The 26721-nt window shown below is 38.2% G+C and overlaps 1 long non-coding RNA gene across 1 annotated transcript in view; it reads left to right on the forward strand.

Annotated features, from left to right (window-relative positions):
• The first annotated feature begins 2653 nt into the window (after positions 1-2653).
• Positions 2654-26721, forward strand: part of LOC144332999 (uncharacterized) — a 74867-nt gene continuing 50799 nt past the window's right edge. The window contains exon 1 of the long non-coding RNA XR_013401288.1: positions 2654-3025. This is a non-coding gene — a long non-coding RNA (uncharacterized LOC144332999). The remainder of the gene's footprint in view (positions 3026-26721) is intronic.

Below are 26721 nucleotides of genomic sequence, written 5' to 3' on the forward strand. Positions count from 1 at the left end.
AGCTCCTCTTTTTGCCTGGTAGCACCATTTAACATCAATTGCCCAACTTCAGAGTTCACTTTTTGCTCACATCAGTGTCTGGCAACTAGGGGAAGAATTTTACTAGTTGAACAAGGAGCAGTTGAATTAAATACAAAATCACATAAAGAAGTTTGCTCTTTGCCAATCCTGGGCTTCAAGGAACTGATCTCAGCAGCATCTAAATTGGACAAATTGGCTAAATTGATCCTGCTTCATAGAAAGGGTAGTTCATCTAGATCCAATCAATGGAATATTGAGGTGTGATGTGAAACGAGGGGAAGGAATCAGGCAGCCAACTATTCTAGGGTAGGAGTCTGGCTTTAAGGAGTAAAAATGCTTCCATTTCATGTTGGTTTTATTACCCCCTAAACACCAGTGCCCTTGAATTTTGTGTTTCAAGACTGCCCTTGTGTTTGAGCTGAGGGCTGCATGGCAGTAAGCTCAGAAAGAGAGAACTAGAGAAATCTAATCTAGACATTGTGTCTTTTGTTCTGTCCACAGCTTGACAAGTCTGTATTTGACCCTCCATCACCAGTTAATTAAACAACAAAAGCAGAGATGACCTTCTATGTTTCTGGCATTGAACTAGATCTTTTACAAAAAATAGTTTTAATACTGCAGGCCTGGAAAGTCAGTTATACAAGTATAACTGAGTAGGTTTGCCTGGATGTTCACCCAGTCCCCAGTGATTAGTTGTGTGATATGGGGTGAGTCAGTTTAGCTCTCTGAGACTCAGTTTTCTCATCTGTGAAACTGGGATAGTGAAAGTGCCTACTTCATAGGGTCATGGAGAGGATTAAATGTGATACTTATTTAACAAGCACTTGTTACAGAGCTTCTTATTCTCATCTGGGGCAAAAGGCTCAGAGAGATGAATTTATCCCAGTCCTTACTAATAAGTCACAGAGTTGGGGGTTCCAAACTAGATTTACTGTACACCAAGGCCCATGCACCTTCCACCAGGTCATGTTGCAATGATCAGAAGCAATCATTATATGCCCTGTGCTGTATGCTCTGTTCTAAGATCTGTAAAATGGAAAGGCAAAGGAAATCCAATATATCATTTCTCTTCTCAAAAGCAACTAATTTATGGTGCCAACCATAAGTGGAATAAGAGTCTCCAAAAGATGCTCTGTGTCACTTCAGACAACAACAATCCTATTCATATCTCCATATATCTTATGCTACCAGGCTTGAATCTTAGGAAACTTTCAGTAGCCACTTCTTGTTCTGTAACATTACAGCTGTTTGTATACTTATAGACTTTCCTATCCCCTTCATAGAAATTATACATTTATATATGGCTCTTTCTTCTTCTGGGCAGTAACCCCTTGGATGCAAATATTGCCTAACATTTTCATGGTAAGTTCTGAGCAAATAGATGCTAAATGAATGAATTACTGAATAAATGAGTACATTTCTTTATTTGCCAGGAAAGAATTGGGCATTGCTTGCATAACTTCTGCCTAAGGCACAGGGGGCAGGTGCCAGTATAAAAGACATTGTCCTGAAGAAATTTATATAGCATATCAATATTTTCCATATAATCATACTGATCAAGTTTGCATTGTTGTTTGTGTTACTTTTGTAAACCTTTTGTTTTCATCCAGACTCTAAGCTCTTGGAGAGTGGAAACCACGATGAATACTCCCTTATTTATTCCATGTAACACCCTGGACAAGAGTAGGCTTTGATTTTGTCATGTTGAATTCAATTACCAGTTCAGTAAGAGAGACGAGACAAATTGGCAAGCAACCCATGTGTACCAGTATACTCACAAATGTGGAATATTAGGATATTAGGATAAAATATGCTCAGAGTTGAGAGAATTTAATGAAACCCATAATCCTTAGGTAGGACAAATATCTTCAGACAAATAAATTAAGGTTTATTGTCACATATGTGAACCCTGAAAGAGCCAGTCTGTAAAGTTGGATTCTGAGTGGCTAACTGGGCCTAAATTCAAAATAGAGTGAAATGGCCATTTGCTCACTAGAGGTCATACACATACTCTGTGTTGCTGGAAAACCCCCATGCTCGCTTAACTTTGGGATTTGTATAGCTGTCTGTTCCTATTTATGCCACCGGAATCAATCAATGGACAATGACCTGCATTGGCCAATCAGAACTCAAGAAGCATCAACCAATTAAAACTAAGCAAGTTTGCATTTTTTTATCCGCGTAAGCAAACGAAAGTGGGAAACCGGACAGGAAATTTCTCTATAAAAGACAGGCCTTCTCTTTGTTCTCTTGAAACATGGCTGCATCTCCCACGTTTGCAAACTGTTAGCTGTAATAAAGTCTCTTTCCCCTTTTTAAAAGAAAATTATTTTCAGTGGATTCTGGTTCAATTTTCTTCATGATGAAATTTACCTGTGAAGTGAGGGAGAGGATTGCAAAGACATGCCAAAGATAACGATAGGTCTCAAGGTGGCATATGGAAACAGTGCCAGGTAGAGACTCAAACTCACATAACTTAGCCAACTAATGGACTATCTCCTTCCTGTTTGTCTTTAACAAATGCCATTTAAAAAATCACACAGGTTAGTCTTTTAACAATCATGTGCCTGGTACTGTATCAAGAGCTGTGGAAATAGCAGTCATAAAGCCAGGCAAAATCACTGACCTTAAAAAGCTTTCAATCTGAAGACATCACAGTGCGCATAAAGAAAGAAACCAGGCCGGGCGGGGTGGCTCACGCTTGTAATCCCATCACTTTGGGAGGCCGAGGCGGGTAGATCACCTAAGGGCAGGAGTTCTAAGCCAGACGGGCCAACATGGTGAAACTCCGTCTCTACTAAAAATACAAAAATTAGCCGAGCATGGTGGCAGGCGCCTGTAATCCCAGCTACTCGGGAGGCTGAGACAGGAGAATGGCGTGAACCCGGGAGACGGAGGTTGCTGTGAGTTGAGATCGCGCCACTGCACTCCAGCCTCGGTGACAGAGGGAGACTCCGTCTCAGAAAAAAAAGAAAAAGAAAAAGAAAAAGAAACCACAAGAAAGGTGGGTAGAAACACAGGCCCTGAAGTCAGCCTTTCTAGGTTTGAATCCTAGCTTCCCTGAGTCCTTGTGCAAGTAATATGGATGTCTCTGTGGTCCATTTTCTCCAGTTATACAGTGAAGAAAATAGGATTCGGTTTATAGGGTGGTTGTTCTGAATATTTAATGAGATAAATAGAGGAAGAATTTAGTGGAGCTCCTATTAAATGATAAATGCTTCAAAAATGTTAGCTATTATTGTTATTAAAGAAAGGGGATGTTCTTACTCTCAAGAATGAGACTCTAATAAATAGTCTGTGTATTTTATTTTATTCCACTTGATTTTCATAACAACTTAATGATGTAGGTATTATTATTCTCATTTTATGGACAAGAATACAGAGATTTTTTAAAAACCTAATTATGGTCACATAATAAATGGAGTCAGAATTTGAATCCATGTCTATTTCTTCCCCAAAGTCATACTCTTTCAACTACTCGATCCTGATTTAATAAATTATTGAATTCAAAGGCAATAAACACCTCTCTTCATTTTTAAAATTCTTGCCTAAAGTGAGATATTTCATTTCATATTTATCCTTTTCTTTCTTCTTGTACTGTCTTTACTCTTTCTCTTCATACCCATTTGATTTAGTGTTATGATGAGACAGGTAAATATTTTCTTCTCAACCTGCAAATTAACTTCTTAAGGCAAAATTTCATCCATTTTTTTTTCCTTAAGTTGCTCTGCAATACAAACAGCTCAAAATAGAGCTTGGCATCTATTAATGGCTCAGAAAATTAACTTTTATTATAATTGTTATTAGTCTTTATCTTTATTGACTCTTTTAAAACATCTACCTGACAACGTTTTGATATTTCCAGTCCTAAATTAAATTTATCCTTGCTGTTATCCAAACGCTCATGCTTTTGAAATCAATTGCTTTTCTCACTAGTATGTGTGGCCTGTGCGTCGCATTACATCTCGGATCAGACAGGTTTCTCTGACCCTGAGAGTCTTAGTGGTTGCACAATCATGTTCTTCACATCTAGATCCTCCCAGGTGTGTGTTCTGGCCTGCTCCAACTTGGCCCACCCCCAGGTACCACAGACCTTCAAACCCAAGTCAGCATCACCAAAGTCCTGTTCCAAAGAGAACCAAGTCTGGCAGGAGATTAGGAGCTGCATCTCCTCCAGAAATTCATGCAGATATTTGGCTTACTTTCCTAAGCCTGAACTATAGGGTTCCTGGAGATTCACTGGACAATTTTGTGTTCCCCCATATTGAAGCTTCTCCCACTAATCCCCTCTACCTGGGCTCAGGCTACAAATCTCCAGTCCTTGATTTGAACACTAGTCATCTCTCTAAGCTGAGTCTTTTATTGAACTCATTGAAGCCCTGATAAATGCCTATCTTTTAACAGTTCCCTCAACCTGGAGCCCCAGCCACTGGCTGGGTTACTGTTTCAACCAAGTAGACTTTTTTCCAGGAAAAAATATGTTGCTCCTCATTTGCTATTGACCAAAATCTCCTGTTGCATTTCTTCCATCCACTGAAAGGGATAGTAACATTTCATTTCAAGAAGCATTTAGTATCAAGTGTTTCTTAGCTTAAGCACTTAACAGCACAAAAAATAAATTAGATTTATTCTTGAGAAACTTTTAAAGTTGTGAGACAAACCAACAGTAAATGAAAAAAAAAAGTGCTTTAAATGGAGGTAAAAGTAAGCTGGAAACAGAAAGAAATATGTAACATACTCTCACTGAGGGGTGGGCGTGTGTGTGTGTGTGTGTGTGTGTGTGTGTGTGTGTCTGTACTGCAAATGATTAGAAATACCAGTCTCTTACAACTGAATTCTAATAATTTCCATGTTTTTAATTGTGTCTATGTTAATATGTATATGCATCTCTTTATTGGTGAGTGAGAATGGGAGAAAAAAGGAAATGATTACATTATTGTGGATACTTTTATTCGCCACAATGGAAGTCTTTAAACATAAAGTTGATGTACATTAAGAGGCAAGACCCAGAGCATATCATCTAAAGAAGATTCCTCCCACTTTTCTTCTGCTTACACCAATTCATCCAATCATACATGAAATTATTTTCAATGTACTCAATTTATTCAGTGTATAATATTGCTTTGTGAACTATGGGAAATATAAATATGACTCAGTTTTTCCCCTCAAATAATTGACACACTAGTTGAGCTGATAACATATTTTAGAACCTGATGATATCTTAGATATTATTTAGTTCAACTCTTTCAATCAAGAGAGATAAAGTAACTTTCCTGAGGTTGCATATCAGGATAAGGAGTCACATCCCTATCTTATTACCTAAATACATTATTCTCACTATGTTATACTTGCTTTCTGTTTTGAGCTTAAACTTACATGAAAATTTCAATATGGCAAAGCAGTATAGGATGAGGGCTAAGATATTATAAAACCAACATTAGTTTCCATTCATTGAATGCTTACTAGGTATCAGACACCATTCTAAGTTTATTTATTAACCCATTTAAAAATCAGAACTGGGTATATACCTGGAGGATTATAAATCATTCTACTGTAAAGACACATGCCTATGTATGTTTATTGCAGCACTATTCACAATAGCAAAGACATGGAACCAACCCAAATGCCCTTCAATATTAGACTGGATAAAGAAAATGTGGCACATATATACCATGTAATACTATGCAGCCATGAAAAAGAATGAGTTCATGTCCTTTGCAGGGACATGGATGAAGCTGGAAACCATAATTCTCAGCAAACTAATACAGGAACAGAAAATTAAATGCCACATGTTCTCACTCATAAGTGGGAGTTGAACAATGAAAGTATATGGGCACAGGGAGGGGAACATCACACACTGGGGCTTGTTGGGGGATGGAGGACAAGGAGAGGGATAGCGTTAGGAGAAATACCTAATGTAGATGACGGGTTGATGGGTGCAGCAAACCACCACGGCCTGTGTATACCAATGTAACAAGCCTGCATGTTCTGCACATGTATCCCAGAACTTAAAGTATACTATAAATAAAGAAATAAATAAAATTTAAAAACAGTAGGTTGGAGCAGCCAGCTTCTTTGTGCACTATGTAAATGGAACACCTACTCCAACCAATCCTCTGTTCCCTATGTAAATCAGACTGTGCCTCCTCCAGCTCATCTATGAAACCAACCACAACTCACTGGGAACTGGAAGACCCATTCCAAACCTCTTCCCTCTGCACAAGGGAGCTTTTCGCTTTTGCCTATTAAACTTCCATTCTTAAACTAAAAAAAAAAAAAAAAAAAAAAATCAGGACATCTCTAGGAGGTAGACATTATTATAACATGCTTTTTACAAATTAGTAAATGTGGTACAGAGAAGACAAGTAACTTATCCAAGATCATATGGTTAGTATGTATAAGAAATGAATTTTGTCTAGAAAATCCACCTCCAGTGTCAGTGCTCTTAAACATGATGCATTACTTTTTTCAAAACCTGTAGATTACTCAGAAAATAAATGCTACTACAGTGTTATAGTGGGCAAAAATAATTACATTGTTAATGATATATTCTATTTCATCCAAAACACCTTCTCTAATCAATCATTAAAAAGATATACATATAAAATTTTGAAAGGCTATAAATAAAATTAAAAGGATAAAATAAAAATAAAAAAGGATAGAGCATGAATAAACGTGAGTAAAGTGAATGTGCAAGACATAGATTAGTGAACAGACCAAGGTTAGAGCAATGGTTCATGCTGAGAGGAATAGGAGGTTCAGAAGGGAAATATAAATAAGCTCTGGTATTGGACTAAGGAGCTCCCATTGAGCTTTTATGAACTGAGAATTGACATTGAATAAAGGATGTTTAATTTTGTAAATGGATGGAACCAAAAGCAAGACATCAAAAATTTGGAAAGTCAAGAAGCTAAAAGGCAAGACACCAGTGTGGTACTCCAGGCTGGAGTGGTGAACACTCCACTAATTTTTTTTCCCAACCAACTGGCTGTGCCTTTGAGTCTCCTTTGCAGGGTACTTTTCATCATCTTGTCCCTTAAATTTTGGAGTGTCCCAGATTTCCATTGTCAAATCTCTGTTTTTCTCTATGTGCAATTATACCTTTATGCATGGCATTAAATAGCCTGCATATGCATGCTTAGTATTTTCATTTGAATGTCTAGCCTTACATGTAGTCAGATAAAAACCTGACATTTTAGTATTCCTCTGGAACTTGCTCCTCCTCTCTTCATTCAGTGGCTCAAGGTCAGTCTTGACTCTTCCTTACGTAACCCTTGTCAGCAAATTACATCTATTTTCAAGTTTTGACCACTTTAAAATACTTCCCCAATACTCTAGTGCAAGCTTCCATCAGCCTTCCACTTTTCTCACTTAATTGTCCATTTCTCCTCTCCTCATACACATACTCTGTTCTCTATATAGTAGTATGATCCTTTAAAGAAAAGCCAAATCCTGCCATTTTCCATTGATTATCTAACCCAGTACAATACAAGATTTATTGTGATCCTCAACAAGTTCCTTCATGAGCTGTGTCCTGCCATCTCTCTCTCTCTTCTCCAACCCCTTTTCATCGCTCCATTTACACCCAACATACTCAGTTCGATTCAATTCAGTGTATGCTACTGCTTTGTGAACTGTGAAGAATATATTAGTAAATATAAATTGGCTTCTTGTCTTAAAATAACTGACAATGTGGTTGAGTTGATAAGATATTTTAGAGCACCAGGATATCTTAAAGATCATCTAGTGGAACTCTTTCAATCCAGAGAAGAAAAGCGACGTTTTTGAGGTTGCACATCAGGACAAGAAGTTGTATCATTTATATTTTTACCCTATACTCATCCCATTATGTTATAATTGCCTTTTATGTTATATGCTCCTGCCACATAGATTTCTGTACTGTTTCTAGGATATACCAAGTCCCTTCTCTCCTGGGACTTCTTAGCTTTTCTAGATAACACTCATCCCAGATTGCCACCTTTATTTATTGAGATTTCTGCTACAATATCACTAACTCAAAAGGACCGCTAAAATAGCAACCATTTCAATACCGTCTATCCACTGACCCTGCACAATCTTTCATTATATCACTTATCAATAACTGAGATTATATAAACACCTCAGTATATGCTTATTAGTTGTTTATTGTCTATCTTCCCTTCCTAGAGAGTAACTTCTATGAGGGCAGAGGCATTGTCTGCCTTGTTCACTCAGAGGCCCTCAATAAATATTTGTTGAATAAAAGACTGGATAAGTGAGTGAATAAACAAATGGATAGGCATGAGAAGTAACTCTTAAAAGTATAAGTAAAGGATGAAATAGAAGGAAGGACTGTTAAGAAGGAATATTTTAAAACTCTCACAATTGATTGGATCTGAGAAATCAAGAAGGAAGGTAAAGAGGACACCACGATATTGAGTCGCAGGAGCTGGAAGAATAGCATTTTTAACAAATTGAAGAGTTGGGAAACATAAGTAAGTCTGAGAGAAGCAAATTAAAGGCATTAGAGAGACGGTAGTATTGAAGTATGGGACTCCGTAAGATTTCAGAGTAGGGGAACAAAACAGGAGAAGAACAAAGGTCAAAGATTAAGCCTTGGGGCCCACCTATGCCTAGGTTTGGGGAAGAAGAGACAAGTCTTCCTTCCCTCTTCTCTGTAGTTGGTGTTATAGGACTGAAGAATGTACCAGACTGAAGGTGAGTTAATTAGTGGGCCAGGGATGACAAAGGGAACCCAGCATCAATGGCACAGAAAGCCTAAAGTGGTGGGGATAACTCAGGGAGAAAATGTAAAAGGCCAGTGTCTCTATGTTGAACACTGTAGGAACTTACAATAAGAAAACGGTTTGCTCGAAGAACCAGAATGAATTAAGTAGGGCACAAGATAGGGCAGAATGGTGAGTCCAGAGGCCAAGGCCAAGTCCACTCTGTTTCTAAGAATGGGCATCATTCATTCATTCCTTCATTCATTTCCCAAATTTTAGGCAGGAGGGAGGCTCCTCCTGCCTAAATTCATGAATAAGACAGGCCTCCTGCTTTCATAAATTTCCCAGTCTGTGATAGCAGGAAAAACAGAAGAGGGTAATATGCCTAAAGGAAAGCAGGAAAGGTGGGGAGTTGAGTGGGTAGAAGAAATAGCTCTAAGGAAGTCTAGCTCATGAGTATGTGGTGAAGAAACTAAGTGACAAGATGGTGTCAGGAAGTCGACAGAATGAGCCAGAGATGAGCAGCCCACAGTTGTAGGACAATTATGATGATACTAGCAATTATAATATTTTTATAGAGCTGTCAGTTTCCTTTGGTCTGCCTACCTTTTCCCCTTGCTGATATATCTCATTCCTCATAATGCTATATAGGGTATATAATATTCCCCCACTATTTATGGATGAGGAAAAGATTTGCCTAATGTGTCACACTCCCTAGACAAACTCTAAGTTGGAGGTGAGCTATTTCACTGCAGTGTCATGTGGCAACCCCACAAAGTCCTCTGCTGACATCACTGTATTTCCTAATAAATCATACCCAGATTTTATCGGCCTCTTTCAAGGATATTTCTACAAAATATTTCCAACAGTTTCAGATATTTTTTCCTGGAATTTTATCCAAAAGAAGAACATAGTGTAGTAACACAATACTAAAGCTAACATAAGCTTCCTTTGTGCCTAGAATCTAAATTTCATCAGATGTATCTCTTGAACTCGTATCCTAGGAGTTAATAATTAAAGTTTCTACCACATAACCTCCAGAGGTATGTTTGTTTTGTTAGTTTATATTGCCCAATAATTTACCTCCAATGATAAAGCTTCTCCCAAACAAGGTTTTGAAGTGTGTGTCCACTTCTCTCCAGGAAATAAATGTTTTGGTAGGGCGGGGGGAACATTAGCACCACAGTGGCTGTTAGAGATAAGCCAGTCCAGGCTCCTTAATTAGAGACCAAATCTCAGGTACCAAAGAATTTAGTGATTTGTTTAGGGGCCCGGAGTTGTTCGTGCATTTTACTAAATCCATATTATTTATTTTTGCTGGCATCTATATAGCCTGTATATGAAACATGAAGTAAAATTGATCAGAAAATATCCAGTTTATTATTTTATTGTATAAATGAAGAAACAGAGGCTCAGAGAGTCTAAGTGATAATTCTGAGTTCACTTGGGAAAGCAGCAGAAAAGCTGAACACCCAATTCCCTATTTGGAGATTTCATGTGGGACAGTGCTTCTCGAAATAGAGATTCGTGGACACCTTCATGTCTTAAGGAAAATCTTCTTCCCACTCTAGACTTCCTAACCATGAATTCTGGTGTTATTTGAGGAATCTAAAAGCCCCTGCCTACAGACTTTCTGAGTTCTTACCAAGTTTTTCATGCAGGTCTGAGTGCCTCATACTGTAACAAGACAACTTTTGTCTTTCATTGTATCCTAGACTTTTATGGAGAAATCACCAAAGGTCCTTTGTAACTTTCGTTAGACCTCCACTCCTTGTTCTTGTATTAATGCCTTGCATTAAACGAATGCACCCTTCCCTCTTAAAAGTCCTCTCCCTGTGATTCTTTCCTTTGGTGGACAGTGCTTGATCCTCACTTCTTCTGTCTCCTGATTAATGTTGTGTTTCCTTCTCCACTTTTGTCTACCACCCACGTCTCTCTCATCTTGTTCTACCAGACTCATTCACTGCAGGAACTCAAGCATACCCTGTATTTACTCATATTGCTCTCACTCTAGGTATTCACAGATTCGGACAGTGATGATGGATTTAAATACAAGACATTCTATCTGCATTCCTAAACATAGACGACAAGGTGTTCAATCAACTTGCCCCACATACAAGAGATCATGAATCCAAATTAGAGGCTATCTCTCTAGACTTGCAGATAACTGCTCATTTCTTGAAACAACACTGCCTCTATTGGCTAATAAATGCTACAGTTACCATATGTTCAATATTTGCTGTGTTTCAGGCATTCTGCCTAGTGCTTTATTCACATTATCTGATTTTGTTACTATAACAATCCCATTAAGTAATTATTATGATTTCCATTTCATAGATGAAATAATTCAGAAATTTAACGCTCTGCCAAAAGTCACACAACCTATGGCAGAGCCCTTACTTGAATTCAGGGTCAACTAAACATATATGTATATCAGAAGTAGTGATTTTGTTTAGAACAAAAGGACCAATGTGATTCAAACTGTGCCAAAAGAACATAGTCTCAGGGTTAATTTGGGAGCCACATGCCAAGCACTGGTCTAAGTATTTTACATGTGCTAAGTAACACAATTCTTCAGTCAACCCATGATGTAGATACTAGCATCAGTATTCTCACTTTACAGATGAGGAAGTGGAGGTAGAGAGAAGTATATTGCCCCAGATCACACAGCTAGTAGGTAATAGAGACAGGATTCAAACTCAGGGAGTGTGTTTTTTAGCCTGACTTCTAATCACCAATCAACTTTCCCTCTTAAAATCTGTTAGTTAACAGCAATCTTCAAATGTTTAAAATATTCGAGGGCCATTTTGTAAACAATCAAAATATATCAAAATTATGGTTCATTTTTCTATCGCAAAACTAAAAGGCATACCTAATTTATTTTCAAATTCACATCTTCTAACAGTTTTAAATGATATTAATAACATTCAGTGACTAGTGGTAAGAAAGTGCTATCAAATCTCACCAAGTGATGTCAAAGTTCCCAGAACTTTGAATTTTACTCCAAATGAACCAATATAACGTACATATTGTTTTTACTGATAGTTACTTCATGTATCCAACGAAAAGTAAATTGCATTATGATTTGCCACACATACACTAATGTATGAAATTCTTCTGGTTACCATTTGACAAATCGGTAGCACAAATAAAATAATAATTACTGATATCCAACCAATTTAGATGCACTATAATTTATATATGCTCAAAACGCAAGGATATTATATGCTATAGGATATTTTCTCCTAATAGGTAATCAAAGGCACACTTTAAGCTTATTATGGAGTAAAGAGAAATATGTCCTATGGCATGAGAATCTATAACCAGTTTTATTCAAAAATAAAATGGCAGACCAGACCATATTCTATATATAATCTCTATAAATAGTCTATCTGCTGTCCCTTTTATTTTCTTAATAGTGGTGGGATGAGCTGCAAAGTCACTCTGATCCCAAGTTATAAATACAAGGTAAAAACAAAATCCATTCATGGACAAACCTACTATTCAACATTGCATCTAACAAATCACAATGAAAGGACAGTTGAACAAGAAAATGTTGTGAAGCTCATCCTAGCCAAGAATTGGTAAGCTAGAAGTTTTAAAATAGACATGCCCTAAAAATTGGGCGCTCATCTTCACCACAGTGAAAATAAAGCCCAAGGAGCTTATGTGGCCTCAACTGCCAAAAAGAGTGGAGTGAAGTTCAGGGATCCACCAAGTTTTAGAATCCAAAGGGAAAAAAAACGGAATAATTATATTTTACACTCCACTTTCAACTTCTCCAGATGGATTACGAAAATAGTGAGAAATCTAACAAAGCATTGCACAACTCTTCAGGCTGTATTTGGGTATATGACAATGAGAGAGAGGCAGCATTTATCAGTTGACTCTGCCCTGCAATATTTTCTTAATGCTGATCTCTGGCAAGGTGACCGGGCACCATGACCCAAACCAAGTGGATGATTAAATCAGCCAATTAATAAGTACATAGTGAGATGAAAGGGAAGACAAAGCAGCCAGGATAACTACAGCTGGCACATTTCCCCATGATTAAGCTTTGACCTCCTTAGATCAGCACACTGGATGCTGGACACTGGACACTGATCCTCCATTGAGACCACTGAAATTGCTTGCTCCTGCTCCATATGCCAGAGGCCTGTTGTCCTGCAGGCTTCATCCACCATGTGGCACTTCTCTTATTCTGCTTCTTCCCACCATGCCATATTCCACCTCCCCCCAGTTCAATACTACTCCTTGGAATTGCTTACTGGCTGTCCCCGATTGGATTAGACACTCTTGGGGATCAGGAAAATATTCTCAAACATACATCGTATAAAAACGTCTCAGTACATGTGTTTTAGAGTCAGACTTCCCACATTTATAGTCCTAATTCTGTGAGTTACCACTTCTATCCCTGTGACCTTGGGGAAGGCAGCCGAGTCTCTCTATGCCTCAATTTCTCATCTTGAAAACAGAGAAAACAGCAACTACATTTTAGTTTCCTGTAAAATGAGATAATAATGCACATAAGGGTTTATTGGAGTTCCTGGCACACTGGTAAATGTTCAATAATGAATGGAGTCCCAATTTTCTGGCACAATTTCTAATTTTCTGGTCCCATTCTGTGGTATTGTATGTGTCATTTAACTCTCATAACAACCTTTTGTGGTATCACTATTATCCCCATTTTGAAATAAGGAAACTGAGGCACAGAGAGGTATACCCCGTGGGTGAGGTCCTGAAGAGAGTTGTGGCAGGACCAGGATTTGAAGGTAGGCTGTTTGGCTCCAGGATCTGTGCTCTTCATCTTCATGCTGTACTACCTCAAAACAAAGTCCAATCTGGCAACCACATAGGAAAATCATATGGGACTCTCTCAGAACTTAGGTGCCAATAAGACACAGCGACCATTTGTAGTTGAAAATTATGTCCCCATGAATAGTTATTATTCATCACTTACACTTTAGTGAAAACAGGTAGATCTGATTTTCTAAAAGGAATTGAGGTCTAATAGAAGCTATGTTTGAAGCCAGCCATAAAAAAAAAAAAAATCTCATCATACTTTCTGTCTGTGACCCTTGCTCCATTTTAGTTCATTATTCAGCAGCTTATGAGACTGTATCCTGAACTGCAGAGTATTCTTCTGTTAGGATAGCACTTGCCTGAACTATAACTGTTAAGTAAAGGCAAATGGAAAAACAATTCTATTGGAAGGATATCCACACCTTGCTTTATAATAAAATGATGACTCCCAAGAGGAAAACAAATATGGCAGCCTGATCCCTAGAAAATCAAACCACACCATTTCATTTTCTGACACCATGGCCCTTGGATGTTCAGCGATGTGATTAAATTTTTGAGACAAAATGAGCCTCCATAAAGTAAGAACAAAATGCTCCCCACAATCTAAGCTATGTAAAGGCCTTTGACCAAAAGTTACCCCTAAGTATCTACCTAGAACTACCAAAGAGAGAACCATTCCCTAGCCACTGTACTACCCTTTCTGACTCCAGGTTTCCAAAGAGCTAAAGAAAGGTAAGGGACCCCAAGAAACTAAAACTGCTTGAATAATTTTTTGAGACAAATCTTGAAAAACAGAAAAGCAGTTCTATATGGGGGAAAGAAATCATTGTTAAAGCATAGAACTGCCACCATGGGCCTTCCAGGGGCATGGCCAGAAACTCTGCTGAAAAACTGACTTTATTTTACAAGCAATCAGATAATAAGACTCCTTTAAGAAGTACAGAATAGTTAAATTCATCACATAATTTAATTGTACAGGTTATTAAATAGCAGTTTGCCTCCCCTCCTTCTCCGACGCTGCTTTTGTGTATTAAACTCAGACTAATCAAATTGGGGATTCCAAGAGTACTGTATTAGTCATCCTCATCCCTTTTAATTTGTTTAATGGCCTTGTGTGTGTGTGTGTGTGTGTGTGTGTGTGTGTGTGCGTGCGCGCGCGCTAACTAGCAGTGCATCACTTAGTCTCATGACAACATGTAAATAAAGAATGGATAGGAAACTTTTGCAGGAAAGAATAAAGCGTGTTTCCTTTCTAAAGTTACATTTGATGTTTGGGTAATTCATGAAACGTGTACTGCAAGCAATGGTGCTTATTATTTGTTAGTGGTCTCCAGACACAGGAGAAGAGCGAGAGCGAAGAAAGGAAGGAAGGAAGAAAGAAAAGGAGCCTGAATTTACACTCACCACTTCAAAAGCCCTTTTGTACTAAGCCAACTTCTCCTGGCTGAAGATGCAGTATCTGCCAAGAAGTCGCCTGCAAGAAAGCACACAACACAACAAAAGTATAAAACAGTCCATTAAAGGACTCCTTTTCTACCCACCCCCAACTTCTTTTAATAATTTTTTTTCTTTTGCATAAAAGACACATTTTTAGAAAGTGGCACTCACTCAGTGCCCTACAATGCTGACTGGGATTAGAAAATAAGCTGCCTCGTTAGTGAAGTTTCGAGTTCGGTTTGGCTGTTTGGGTCAATTGTCTTTTCACCTGGCTCGAGCCACCAAGTCAACGTGAACTAAGAATAGGAGTTATTTAGCATGTAGGACCCGTCGGAGAGCAAGCCTCTCGGAGCAGTGGTCTGAGAGGAGCGAGAATGGCTGTCTTGTTTGGGTGGTTGTTGTTTTGAGCTGCTTTTACACATTCAGACTTTCTGTCCATTCAGCCAAAGAGGCCACGTGTCCGAAACCTGAAAGGGGCTAGTGCTTTAGAGCAACGTGGTTAAACTTGCCTTTTCATATGTGGGATTTTCCATGTGGGCAATATTTGTTCTCTAGGCATTTTGAGAAGCTTGCTCATATATGGCTGTTTTTCAATGTTTATATTTTCAAGTAGGTGTTTAAAAAACAGCATAAATTATGGGGGATGTGAGAGGGTAGGAGGAGGAGAAAGTAGAAATAAACAAAGAGTGGTCGGTAACTTCTTCCATCACAGGCTGCATAGACACCTGCTGGAAAGTCACAAGTCCTGCGAAATGACTCTCCGAGTATTTTGATCTCCATGATGCCAACTGCCTGACTTTTCCAATGAACTGACCAGTTGTCTGGGCATCTTTCAGGAATAACTTTGCTTCAATCTGAATTATTTAGAAGTAATTACCCCATGGGTGGATAATCAAGGCCTGTGCTTTCTATTTTCTTTCTAGGCACCTGCTTTTGGGGGCCCATTTTAATACCAATTCTTACCCCAAACTTGAGAAGCGGTTTCAGTTTAGTTCAGTGAACATTTTTATTGAACATCTGTCATGTGCCAAGCACTCTGCTGGCTTCTGGAGATAGAAAGATAAAAAGAGGTGATTGTTGCTATCAAAAAGTTGAGATTTCGTGGGAGACAGACATGATTTAAAGTAATGTCATGAAAAGAAACCCAGAGTGGTTTGGGGCTATTGGAAAGGAGATTTTTAGCATAACCCAGGACTTTCAGGAATGACCTTTCAAGGCAGTGAAGAATGGGCTGAGATTTGAAGAATATGGAGGAATAAACCAATTAACATAGTGAGAAAGAAATTTCTGGAGAAGGAGCCATGTAAGAAAAGGCAAAGAGGCACAAAATGGTGAGATTAGCAGTTCAGTAGACCTGGAGAATAAAATGTGAGAACAGAAAAAGAGGGGATGAGATGGAGAAAAAGAATAGTGGATTATTGTATCGTGAAGAGTGCAGCCACCATTTTAAAGCATCTCTACTTTGTCTCAAGGGCAACAGGGAGCCACTGAAAGGCCAAATCAGAAATATGAGGGGATCAGATCTAAATTTAGTTATATCTTCATGTAAATGGAGTTGAAAACAGTCCATGGGAGAATGGTTAGCAGACTAATACAACAATTTAGGGAAGAAAGAATAAAATTCAGAATGAGGGATTTGGTGGTCCAGTTGAGGAAGAAATTCAGATTTGTAAAATCTATGTCAGGCAAAATTAGCGGGATCAGGAAAAGGAAGAGGCTACCATAATTCCCAGATTTCTAGCTCAAACAACAGGATGGTGGCAGTGCTGTTGACCACGAGAGGGCCTCCAGGGAGAATGGTCTGAAGGTGAAGGAGGAGAGAAGTAAATAGGGAGCATGACAAATTCTGGTGCCTCCTGGAACAGTGGGACAGAGTTTAGGAGGCAGTCAGACACAGGTAGAATGAGCTTCCAAAAATCAATGATTTAAACCATGACTTCCCAATGGAGTCAACATTTCCCTCAAAAAGAAAAGGTGAAAATTTACTTTTGGTGGGAGGAGTCAGCAAAAAGCTCTTACATATTACAATGGTTTGTAGCCCTTCAAAGGGTCACAAACACATACCTATATCTCTATAATGCTATTACAGTTTCATGGCTGGGAGGGGAGAAATTTAGGTGGCAAGTAGGAAAAAAACATGTCTGAAAATGATCCTTAGGATGGCAATAACGAACTAAAGATTGAGAAACAATGACTTAAATCTATGGTTTTATTGTTGGCTGTTACAAACTCAAAGAGAGTTGTCTTCATTGGCTAACATGGAGTTTGGAGCAATTATTTGCACTGGAGAAAAAGCCCCTGGACAGCTTAGCACCGTTCTCTTGGGTCAGGATCTTCCAGGTTGCTGTTTATTCCAGGACTCACACCTTCTGTGGTATTGATTGAGAATTTCATATGAGTAGAGCCCAGGAATCTTCACTTAAAATAATTTTCTTTTCTTTTCTTTTTTTTTTCGAGATGGAGTTTCGTTCTTGTTGCCCAGGTTGGAGTGCAATGTCGTCATCTCGGCTCACCACAACCTCCACCTCCTGGGTTCAAGCGATTCTCCTGCCTCAGCCTCCCGAGTAGCTGGGATTACAGGCATGTGCCACCACATCTGGTTGATTTTTTGTTTTTAGTAGAGATGGAGTTTCTCAATGTTGGTCAGGCTGGTCTTGAACTCTTGACCTCAGGTGATCCGCCTGCCTCAGCCTCCCAAAGTGCTGGCATTACAGGCATGAGCCACCATGCCCGGCCCACTAATTTGCTTTTAATACTCTGATCTAACTAATTCAAAAATTCAAGGATCTCGGTCTGGCGCGGTGGCTCACACCTGTAATCCCAGCACTTTGGGAAGCCAAGGCGGGCGGATCACAAGGTCAAGAGATTGAGACCACCCTGGCCAACATGGGGAAATCCCATCTCTACTAAAAATACAAAAATTACCTGGGTGTGGTGGCACATGCCTGTAGTCCCAGCTACTTGGGAGACTGAGGCAGGAGAATCATTTGAACCCAGGAGGCGGAGGTTGCAGTCAGCCAAGATTGTGCCACTGCACTCCCGCTTGGTGACAGAGCAAGACTTCATCTAAAATAAATAAATAAATAAATAAAATAAAAAATAATTCAAGGATCTGAGATTGAATTAGGAAGCAATATTCCAATGGTGGATGAGAAATTTTCAAGAGAAGAAGAATCGTAAAAGCGTAAGCATACCATAAATGGAACTTAGGAGCTTGGGTCTCACTTTCCAAACTTTGAAATGGGTCACTCAACAACAACAGAATAGATGTCACTCTACAAAAAGAAGAAAGACAGAGGTGGAGGTAGCTTTGGCAACATGGCTGTAGTTGTTTCAGCTTGAAACACCAGTAGCCTGTGTAAGCTGAAAAGGGGAAGTTAATCTGAATCCACTGGCAGACATCAGTTCTCATGGGAGCCCCAACAAGGTTAGTTTTACATAAACTGCGAAAGTATCAGAATGATCTTCTTCATTCACCCAACAAATTCTACTCTGCAGAAGGTACTGCCTAACCTCTGGAGTTATACTATATCCATCAAAAACTCACCAGAGAAATAGCATTTATGGAGATTGCCTGAAAGATATCCACTCATCTATAACCTATACTCCTACCCCTACACTGTCTCACAGGTAGGGAAAAAAGTTAAGACACATTTAATAGAATACTAGGCTGACTTTGGGAAATGCCATAAGCTTATATTGTATTTCCCTAGGAAGAAAGACTCCTTTTTGCCACCATGTCACTTGTAAGAATGATGTTGAGTGTGATCATTACATTGTCTAGTAATTAGAATGACCACTCTTCTGGTGGTTGTTTCTGTTAGGTGATTAGTAATAGTAGGGTTTTTCTCAAGTTATTTTGTTTTAATTCATGGACACTGAGAATTATACGGCTGGTCTTTATTCCCCCCCTGTTAATTTAAGCTGCTAAAAAAGCAAAAACCAGACTTGTTCATTCCCAATAGCAAGTAGAAGGGACTCAATACTATGTGTGTTTTTATTAGCCTCGTTCTTACTTCCATTTTATGTTCTTAAATAAAATATATACCAGAGCCATGGCATTTATTGGTCTTTTAAGGGACTTGTAAATGAGGTTAAGGCATTATGTTATCTGGAAGTTACCAGCTGAGAAGGGATTAGTTATCTGATTGACCCATCCTAGCTCAGGGCAAAGCTGCAAAGAAACAGATATGGAATAGGTAAATTCTGAAGAAAATGGCACAGAGGAGGAGCAGAACAGGAATGGTAAGGTCAAGAGAACAATGTTCACCCAGTTCTATCCATGTGATGGCATTGAATTCAGTAGTGGGTACCCTAAGGCAAGAATTGGGTCAGAAACAGTTACTAATAAAGGTTTAGTTCATGGCACACTAACCGCTAGGGGTTTTACTAATACCCTACCCGCAACTCCCCCCTCCCATGTTTCTATTTTTAATATAAATTTTTATTGAGATAATTGTAGGTTAAATGAAGTTGTCAGAAATAATACAGAAAAATACCCTAGAGCTTTGATCCAATAGAACCTCAAAATATGTAAAGCAAAAACTTGTTTCTTATTGCTGACATCTTCCAATAGTAACATTTTGTAAAACAATGTGATATCACAACCAGGACATAGATATTAATACAATCCACTGAACTTATTCAAGTTTTCCATTCTACTTGTACTTATTTCTGCATTTAGTTCTATTTAATTTTATAACATATGTAGTTTCAAGTATTTAACATCACAGTCAGGAAACAATTCCATCACTACAAGGATGCCCTTTTATAACAATCACTGTACTCCTCTTGCATTTTGTGAAAGAAATTGTATAAAATTGGTTTAATTGCATTCTCTTGCAATTTCATTTCATTTCATTTATTTCATTTTAAGACAGAATCTTTTCTCTGTCGCCAGGCTGGAGTGCAGTGGCCCATTCTCGGCTCACTGCAACCTCTGCCTCCCAGGTTCAAGTGATTCTCCTGCCTCAGCCTCCTGAGTAGCTGGAACTACAGGCATGTGCCACTGTGCTCAGCTAATTTTTGTATTTTTGTGTTTTTAGTAGAGGTGGGGTTTCACCATGTTGGCCAGGGTGGTCTCGATCTCTTGACATCGTGATCCACCCGCCTTGGCCTCCCAAAGTGCTGGGATTACAGTCATGAGCAACCGCACCTGGCCCTTGCTCTTTTTAATAGATATAGAGCCTATAGTGAGATTTTCTATTTTATTGCTGAGACTGGTGAATTTTATCTTTATTTTTATTTTGTCAGTCTTGCCAGATATTTATCAATGTATCATTTCTTTTGAATAACCAGCTTTTGGTTTCATTAATTGTTTCTATTGTCTTACATTTTTTATTTCATTGGTTTCTGCTCTTATCTTTATTATTTCCTTTTATTCTTTTGGTTTGATTTTCCCTTTATTTACTAGTTTCTTGAAACAGGAACTAAGATTATTAATTTGAGATTTTTCCTCTTTTCTAATGTAAACTTCTAGTGTTACAAATTTTCTTCTCAGCACTGCTTTAACTATGTCTTACATGTTTTGATATTTTATATATTCATTTTTATTTAGCTCTATAGAGTCTTCCTCTGTGATCTATGGATTATTTAGAAATGTATTTTTAATAACCACTATTTAGAGATTTTCCTATTGTCTTTCTGTCATTGTTTTCTAGTTTCTCTCCATTATGGTTATAGTATATGCTCTGTATTTCCATTTTTTGTTTAATTTGTTGAAGTTTGTCATATGTCCCATGATATGGTCTATCTTGGTTGGGATGCTTGGAAAAAACTGTATTTTGCCACTGCTGATATATAATGTCTCACATTGGTGATTATGTTGTTTAGGTCTTCTATAACCATGCCTATTTTCTGTCTATTAATTCCATCAGTTTCTGGGGACATGTGTGTTGAAATCCTCCACTATAATTCAGGATTGGTCTACCTCCTTTCAGTTCTATCAATTTTTGCTTCACATCTTTTGAGGTTTTGTTGTTTGGTGCATATGTGTTAAGATCTTTATGTTTTCCTGATGGATTAACCTTTTTATCATTATGTAATGTCCCACTTGGTCTCTAGTAATTTTCTTTAAAGTCTATTTTATCAGGTATTAATATAGTAAATTCGTGCTTTTTGTAAATTAATGTTTTCATAGTATATCTTTTTCCATCCTTTTAATTTTAACCTACGTATGTCATTGAGTTTGAAATAAGATTTTGTAACTAGCATATAATTGTCAAACTTCCTTTTGAAAGATAGAGCAGAATTGGGGATAAGGATATCAGAGAACAGGGATCTGAACTGAAAGGTATAGATGAGGGTGGGGAATGGCTATGTAGTGCTCTGTATATGAGAAACAAAGAAAATTCTGTGGTAGATTGATTCTTGGTTTCTCTTCTAGTTTAGGAAGACCCCAAGTCAAAGACATAGGGCAGATGATTACACAAAACATAAGTACTATGGGCTGAATTGTGTCCCCCCTAAATATATATGTTAAAGTTCTAACCCCCAGTAACTCAGCATGTGACTATATTTAAAGATAGGGTCTTTAAAGAGGTAACTAAGAAAAAATGAGGTCATATAAGTGATCGTTAGCCTAATATGACTATTGTCTTTGTAAGGAGAGGTGATTAGGATATAGACATGTGAATGTACAGAGGAAAGACCATATGAAGGCACAGCAATAAAGAAGCCATCTGCAAACCAAGGAAAGTTGCTTCAGAAGAAATTAAACCCACTAACACCTTGATCTTAGATTTTTACCTTCCAAAATTATGAGAAAATAGTTTTCTATTGTCTAAGTCACCCAATCTGTAGTATTTTCTTAAGGTAGCCCTAAAAAACTAATACAGTAACTAAGGGAATGGGATAAACGAGTTGATCAGGGACAAAAATAATAAAGAGTGCATTCATAAGAGATTTTCTATTGTAGGCATTTAGGATTTACTCTTGAATTTTTCCGTCCCTCATTGGCTAAGGGCTACTCCTAGATGAAGTGTTAAATTCCTGACATTTCTGGACTACCTGTGCTTGGGCTAAGCTAGCTTCCATGGTGTTGGAGAAAGCTCTTCAGCAGATAAGCAGAGTCACAGGTACTGAAGGTGGGAAGCTATGATTGTGCTTGATCATTCATTGTCCACTGTATTTGCAGGTGAACTTAGGTGTGGACCATTGGCATATGGGTGAGCATTAACAATATCTACTACAGAGCCTTCCTTTTTTCCTTCCTTCCTTCCTCCCTCCCTCCCTCCCTCCCTCCCTTCCTTCCTTCCTTCCTTCCTCCCTTCCTTTCTTCCTTCCTTCTTTCCTTCTTTTTTCTCCTGCCAGGCTCTTGGAAATCTCAGCCTCTTTGATATGTGATATGGTTTTGCTCTGTGTTCCCACCCAAATCTCATCTTGAATTGTACTCCTATAATTCCTGTGTATTGTGGGAGGGATGTGGTGGGAGAGAATTTGAATCATGGGGGCGGTTTCCCCAATACTGTTCTTGTGGTAGTGAATAATTCTCATGAGATCTGATGGTTTCATCAGGGGTTTCTGCTTTTGCATCTTCCGTATTTTGCTCTTGCTGTCCCCATGTAAGAAGTGCCTTTCACCTCAGGCCGTGATTCTGAGGCCTCCCCAGCCATGTGGAACTCTAAGTCCAATTAAACCTCTTTTTCTTTCCAGTCTCAGGTATGCTTTATCAGCAGCATGAAAATGGACTAATACAACATGTCCCTTGAGAAATAGTCTTTCAAGTCCTCGTGTGATAAAATGGCCAAAGCCTTCTATTTGGCCATCCTCACCTGCTCCCTTCCTTAAGAAGCTAAGTTGGTCCAGAGTGGGACCCATGTGAAATGAGTCCTAGGGCATGGTAGGTTTATAATTACAGCTCTAGACATACAAAAGAAGTTATTTATTACTTCCACATTTTGTTATAGTTACCATCTCTTGATAGAGGAGAGTAGGATATAGACTGTGGAACTAGGTCAAGAAAGCCACCAGGTCTGTTTTCACTACGTGATATGGTTTGGATATTTGTCCCCTCCAAATCTCATGTTGAAATATGACCTCCAGTGTTGCAGGAGGGCCTAGGGGGAGGTGTTTGGGCCATGGGGGTGGATCCCTTATGAATGACTTGGTGCTATCCACATGATAAGGGGGGAGTTCTTGCTCTGGTAGTTCACATGAGAATTGGTTGCTTATAGAAGCATGGCACCTCCCCACCTCTCTCTTGCTTCCTCTCTTGTCATATGATACTCTGGCTCTTCTTTTGCCTTCTGCTCTGATTGTAAGCTTCCTGAGGCCTTCACCAGATGTGGTTTCAGCACCATGCTTCCTGCAAAATCTTCATGCCTACAAAACTGTGAGCCAAAATAAATCTCTCTTCTTTATAAATTACCCGGTCTCTGGGAATCCTTTATAGCAACAAAAAATGGTTAATATATGAGAGAAGTCAGTCTTAAAATGTAGTTGCTTCATGGAAAACAACAGAGCTGAGTATAAAAGTGAGTGTGTTGATATCACTTTAGCATTTGAGAATTCCTTCTGGATTTTCCCATTTGTCTGATTGGTTAAGATAGGTTTAGCTGAGTTTTATATTGCTTACAAAAGAAATGACTCCTAATAGAAACAAATATCAAAAGAAAAATAAAAAACATGAGACAAAAACAAGGCTGGGATTAACACACAAAATGCATCTACTTACTTCAGGTAGACCACTGATTTAGGTCTGAGCTTTTTAGCAGTCAGTACAAAGACAGAAATATGAAGTTATTTTGAGGGTTCAGAGTGTCTGTAGAATAAAACAAGCCAGATGCTTTAAAGAGAGCAAGTGTTCCTAGAAACAGGAACCTGAGAGAAACTTCTCTCATGGGCTTCCACAAAAGAGACATTACTGGGAGATGTCAGCAGGATAGCATAATAAGAGATTCTAGCTCACATCTCCTTAAGGAAACGTGAGCCTATTTGACAACACCATGCATGTAAATACCTTCACAAGATCTCCGAAATCCAAGTGACAGATCACAGCTTCCAAATGGGACACAGAAAGAAAAGAACATTGAAGAGGGTAAGAAGGACAGTTTAACTCCATTCATTCCCCAAATCTACACAGTGTAGGCCTGAGAAAGACAACTTCCTCCTAGGAGCTCCAGTGGGGAAAAGAGGGTAAAGTGAACATCCAACTTCCTGAGGACTCAGGCTTCATGCCTGCACCCACACACCCAGGCACCAGGCCCACCCCAGTGGACCCACGCCAATGTGCCTAGGCAACAGGCTTTCCTACCCACAGACCCAGGTATCAGACCTGCCTGCCTATGGACTTCAGCAGCAGGGCCACCCACAATCCTAGCCAGCCAACTTACTCAAAATATTTGGCCAGACTGAGTTGAGAAGGGTTTTCTCTATCAAGCCCAGCGTGAATGGAAAGAGGTAACTACTTCATATTAGTCTGGGTTTTCCAGGGGTACAGAACAATAGGATGTGTGTGTGTGTACATATACATACATACATACATATATATATATATATATATATATATATGTGTGTGTGTGTGTGTGTGTGTGTGTGTTGCTGTTTATTGTCATTTTGTTTCAATTTGAAAAACTGTATTTGACACTTCTTTTGTAAAGCAGATCTGGTGGTGATGGACTCTGTTTTTGGTTTTCTGGGAAACCTTTTATCTTTATTTATTTTTAGAAACAGTTTTCTTGGTATAGTGTTCTTTGTTGGCAGGTTCCTCTCCCTCCAACAGAACTACGAATATACTCAAACTACTCTTTTCTGTCCTGCAAGATTTCTACTGAGAAATCTACTGATAGTCTTATGGAGACTCCTGTATATGTAATAAATCACTGTTTTAAGTTCTTTGAGAAATTGTCAAACTGCTTTCCAGAGTGACTGAACTAATATGCACTCCCATCAGCAGTGTATAAGGATCCCCTTTTCTCCGCAACCTTGCCAGCACCTGTTATTTTTTGACATTTAATAAGGCTGGTATGAGATGGTATCTCACTGTGGTTTTGATTTGCATTTATATTATGATTATTGATGCTAAGCATTTTTTCATATGCTTGTTGGGTAGATGTATGTTTTCTTTTGAGAAGTGTCTGTTCGTGTCATTTGCTCATTTTTTTAATGGGGTGGCTTTTTGCTCATTAATTTTTTAAGTTACTTATAAATTCTATCAGATTCTGTCAGATGTATCATTTGTAAATATTTTTTCCTATTCTGTAGGTCATCTGTTTACTCTGTTGACAATTTCCTTTGCTGTACAGAAGCTCTTTAGTTTAATTAAATCCAATTTCTCAATTTTTGTTTTTGTTGTAATTGCTTTTGGAATCTTTATCATGAAATATTTGCCAGGGCCTATGTTCAGAATGGTATTTCCCAAATTTGTCTCTAGAGTTTTCATAGTTGTAGGTTTTATATTTAAGTTTTTAATCCATCTTTAGTATATATTTGTATATGGTAAAAGGAAGGGGTTCAGTTTCAATCTTCTACACATAGGTAGCCAATTATTGAATCCCAACATCATTTATTGTATAAGGAGTCTTTTGATATGGGCATTTAGTGCTATCAGCTTTCCTTTTAGCATTGTGTTAGCTGTATCTCAGATGTTTTGTTATGTTATAACTTTGTTTTCATTAGTTTCAAATAATTTCTTGCTTTCTTCCTTAATTTCATTATTTATTCAAAAGTCATTTAAGAGGAGACTGTTTAATTTCCATATAATTGTACTGTTTTGAGACATCTTCTTGCTGTTGATTTCTATTTTTATTGCTGTGGTCTAGAGTATGTTTAATATGATTTCATTTGTGTTCTTTTGAATTTGTTCAGAATTGTTTTATCACTGAGTATGTGGTTGATTTTAGATTATATGCCATGTACAGATTAGAAGAATGTATATTCTGTTGTTGTTGGGCAGTATGTTCTGTAGATGTCTATTAGGTCCATTTGGTCAAGTACTGAGTTTAGGTCCCAAGTATTTTTGTTAGTTTTCTGTCTCAATGATCTGCCTAATACTATTAGTGGGATATTGAAGTCTGCCACTCTTATGTCGCTTTGTGGATCTTTAAGAATTTGTTTTATAAATCTAAGTGCTCTAGTGTTGGGCACATACATATTTAGAATAGTTAAGTATGCTTGTTGAATTGGTCTTTATTTTTATGCAATACCCTTATTTGCCCTTTTAAATCATTGTTGGTTTAAAGTCTGTTTTTTTCTGAAATAAGAATAGCAACCTCTACTCTTGTCTTCTGTTTGCTTGATAGATTGTTTTCCATCCCTTTTCTTTGAGCTTATAGGTGTCATTGAATGTGAGAGGGTCTCTTGAAGATAATATACAGTTGGGGTTTGCTCCTGTATCCAACTTGCCATTGTGTGCCTTTTAAGTGGGGTGTTTAGCCCATTTACATTTAAGATTCATATTGATATGTGCAGATTTGATCCTGTCATCATGTTCTTAGCTGGTTGTTACATAGACTTAACTGTATAGTTGATGTACAGTGTCATCAGTCTACGAACTTATGTGTGTTTCTGTGGTACCTGGTAATGTTTTTTCATTTCTGTGTTTAGCATTCCCTTACGTACCTTTTCTAAGGAAGGTCTGGTGGTAACAATTTCCCTTAGCATTTGCTTGTCTGAAAAAGATTTTATTTCACTTTTGTTTATGAAATTTAGTTTGGCTGGATATAAAATTTTTGGTTGGAATTGATTTTCATTAAGGATGCTGAATGTAGGCCTTCAATCTGTTCTGGATTGTACAGTTTCTGCTAAAAAGTTCTGC

Source organism: Macaca mulatta, chromosome 11 (genome assembly GCF_049350105.2).
Source record: "Macaca mulatta isolate MMU2019108-1 chromosome 11, T2T-MMU8v2.0, whole genome shotgun sequence".
Classification (NCBI taxonomy): Eukaryota; Metazoa; Chordata; class Mammalia; order Primates; family Cercopithecidae; genus Macaca; species Macaca mulatta.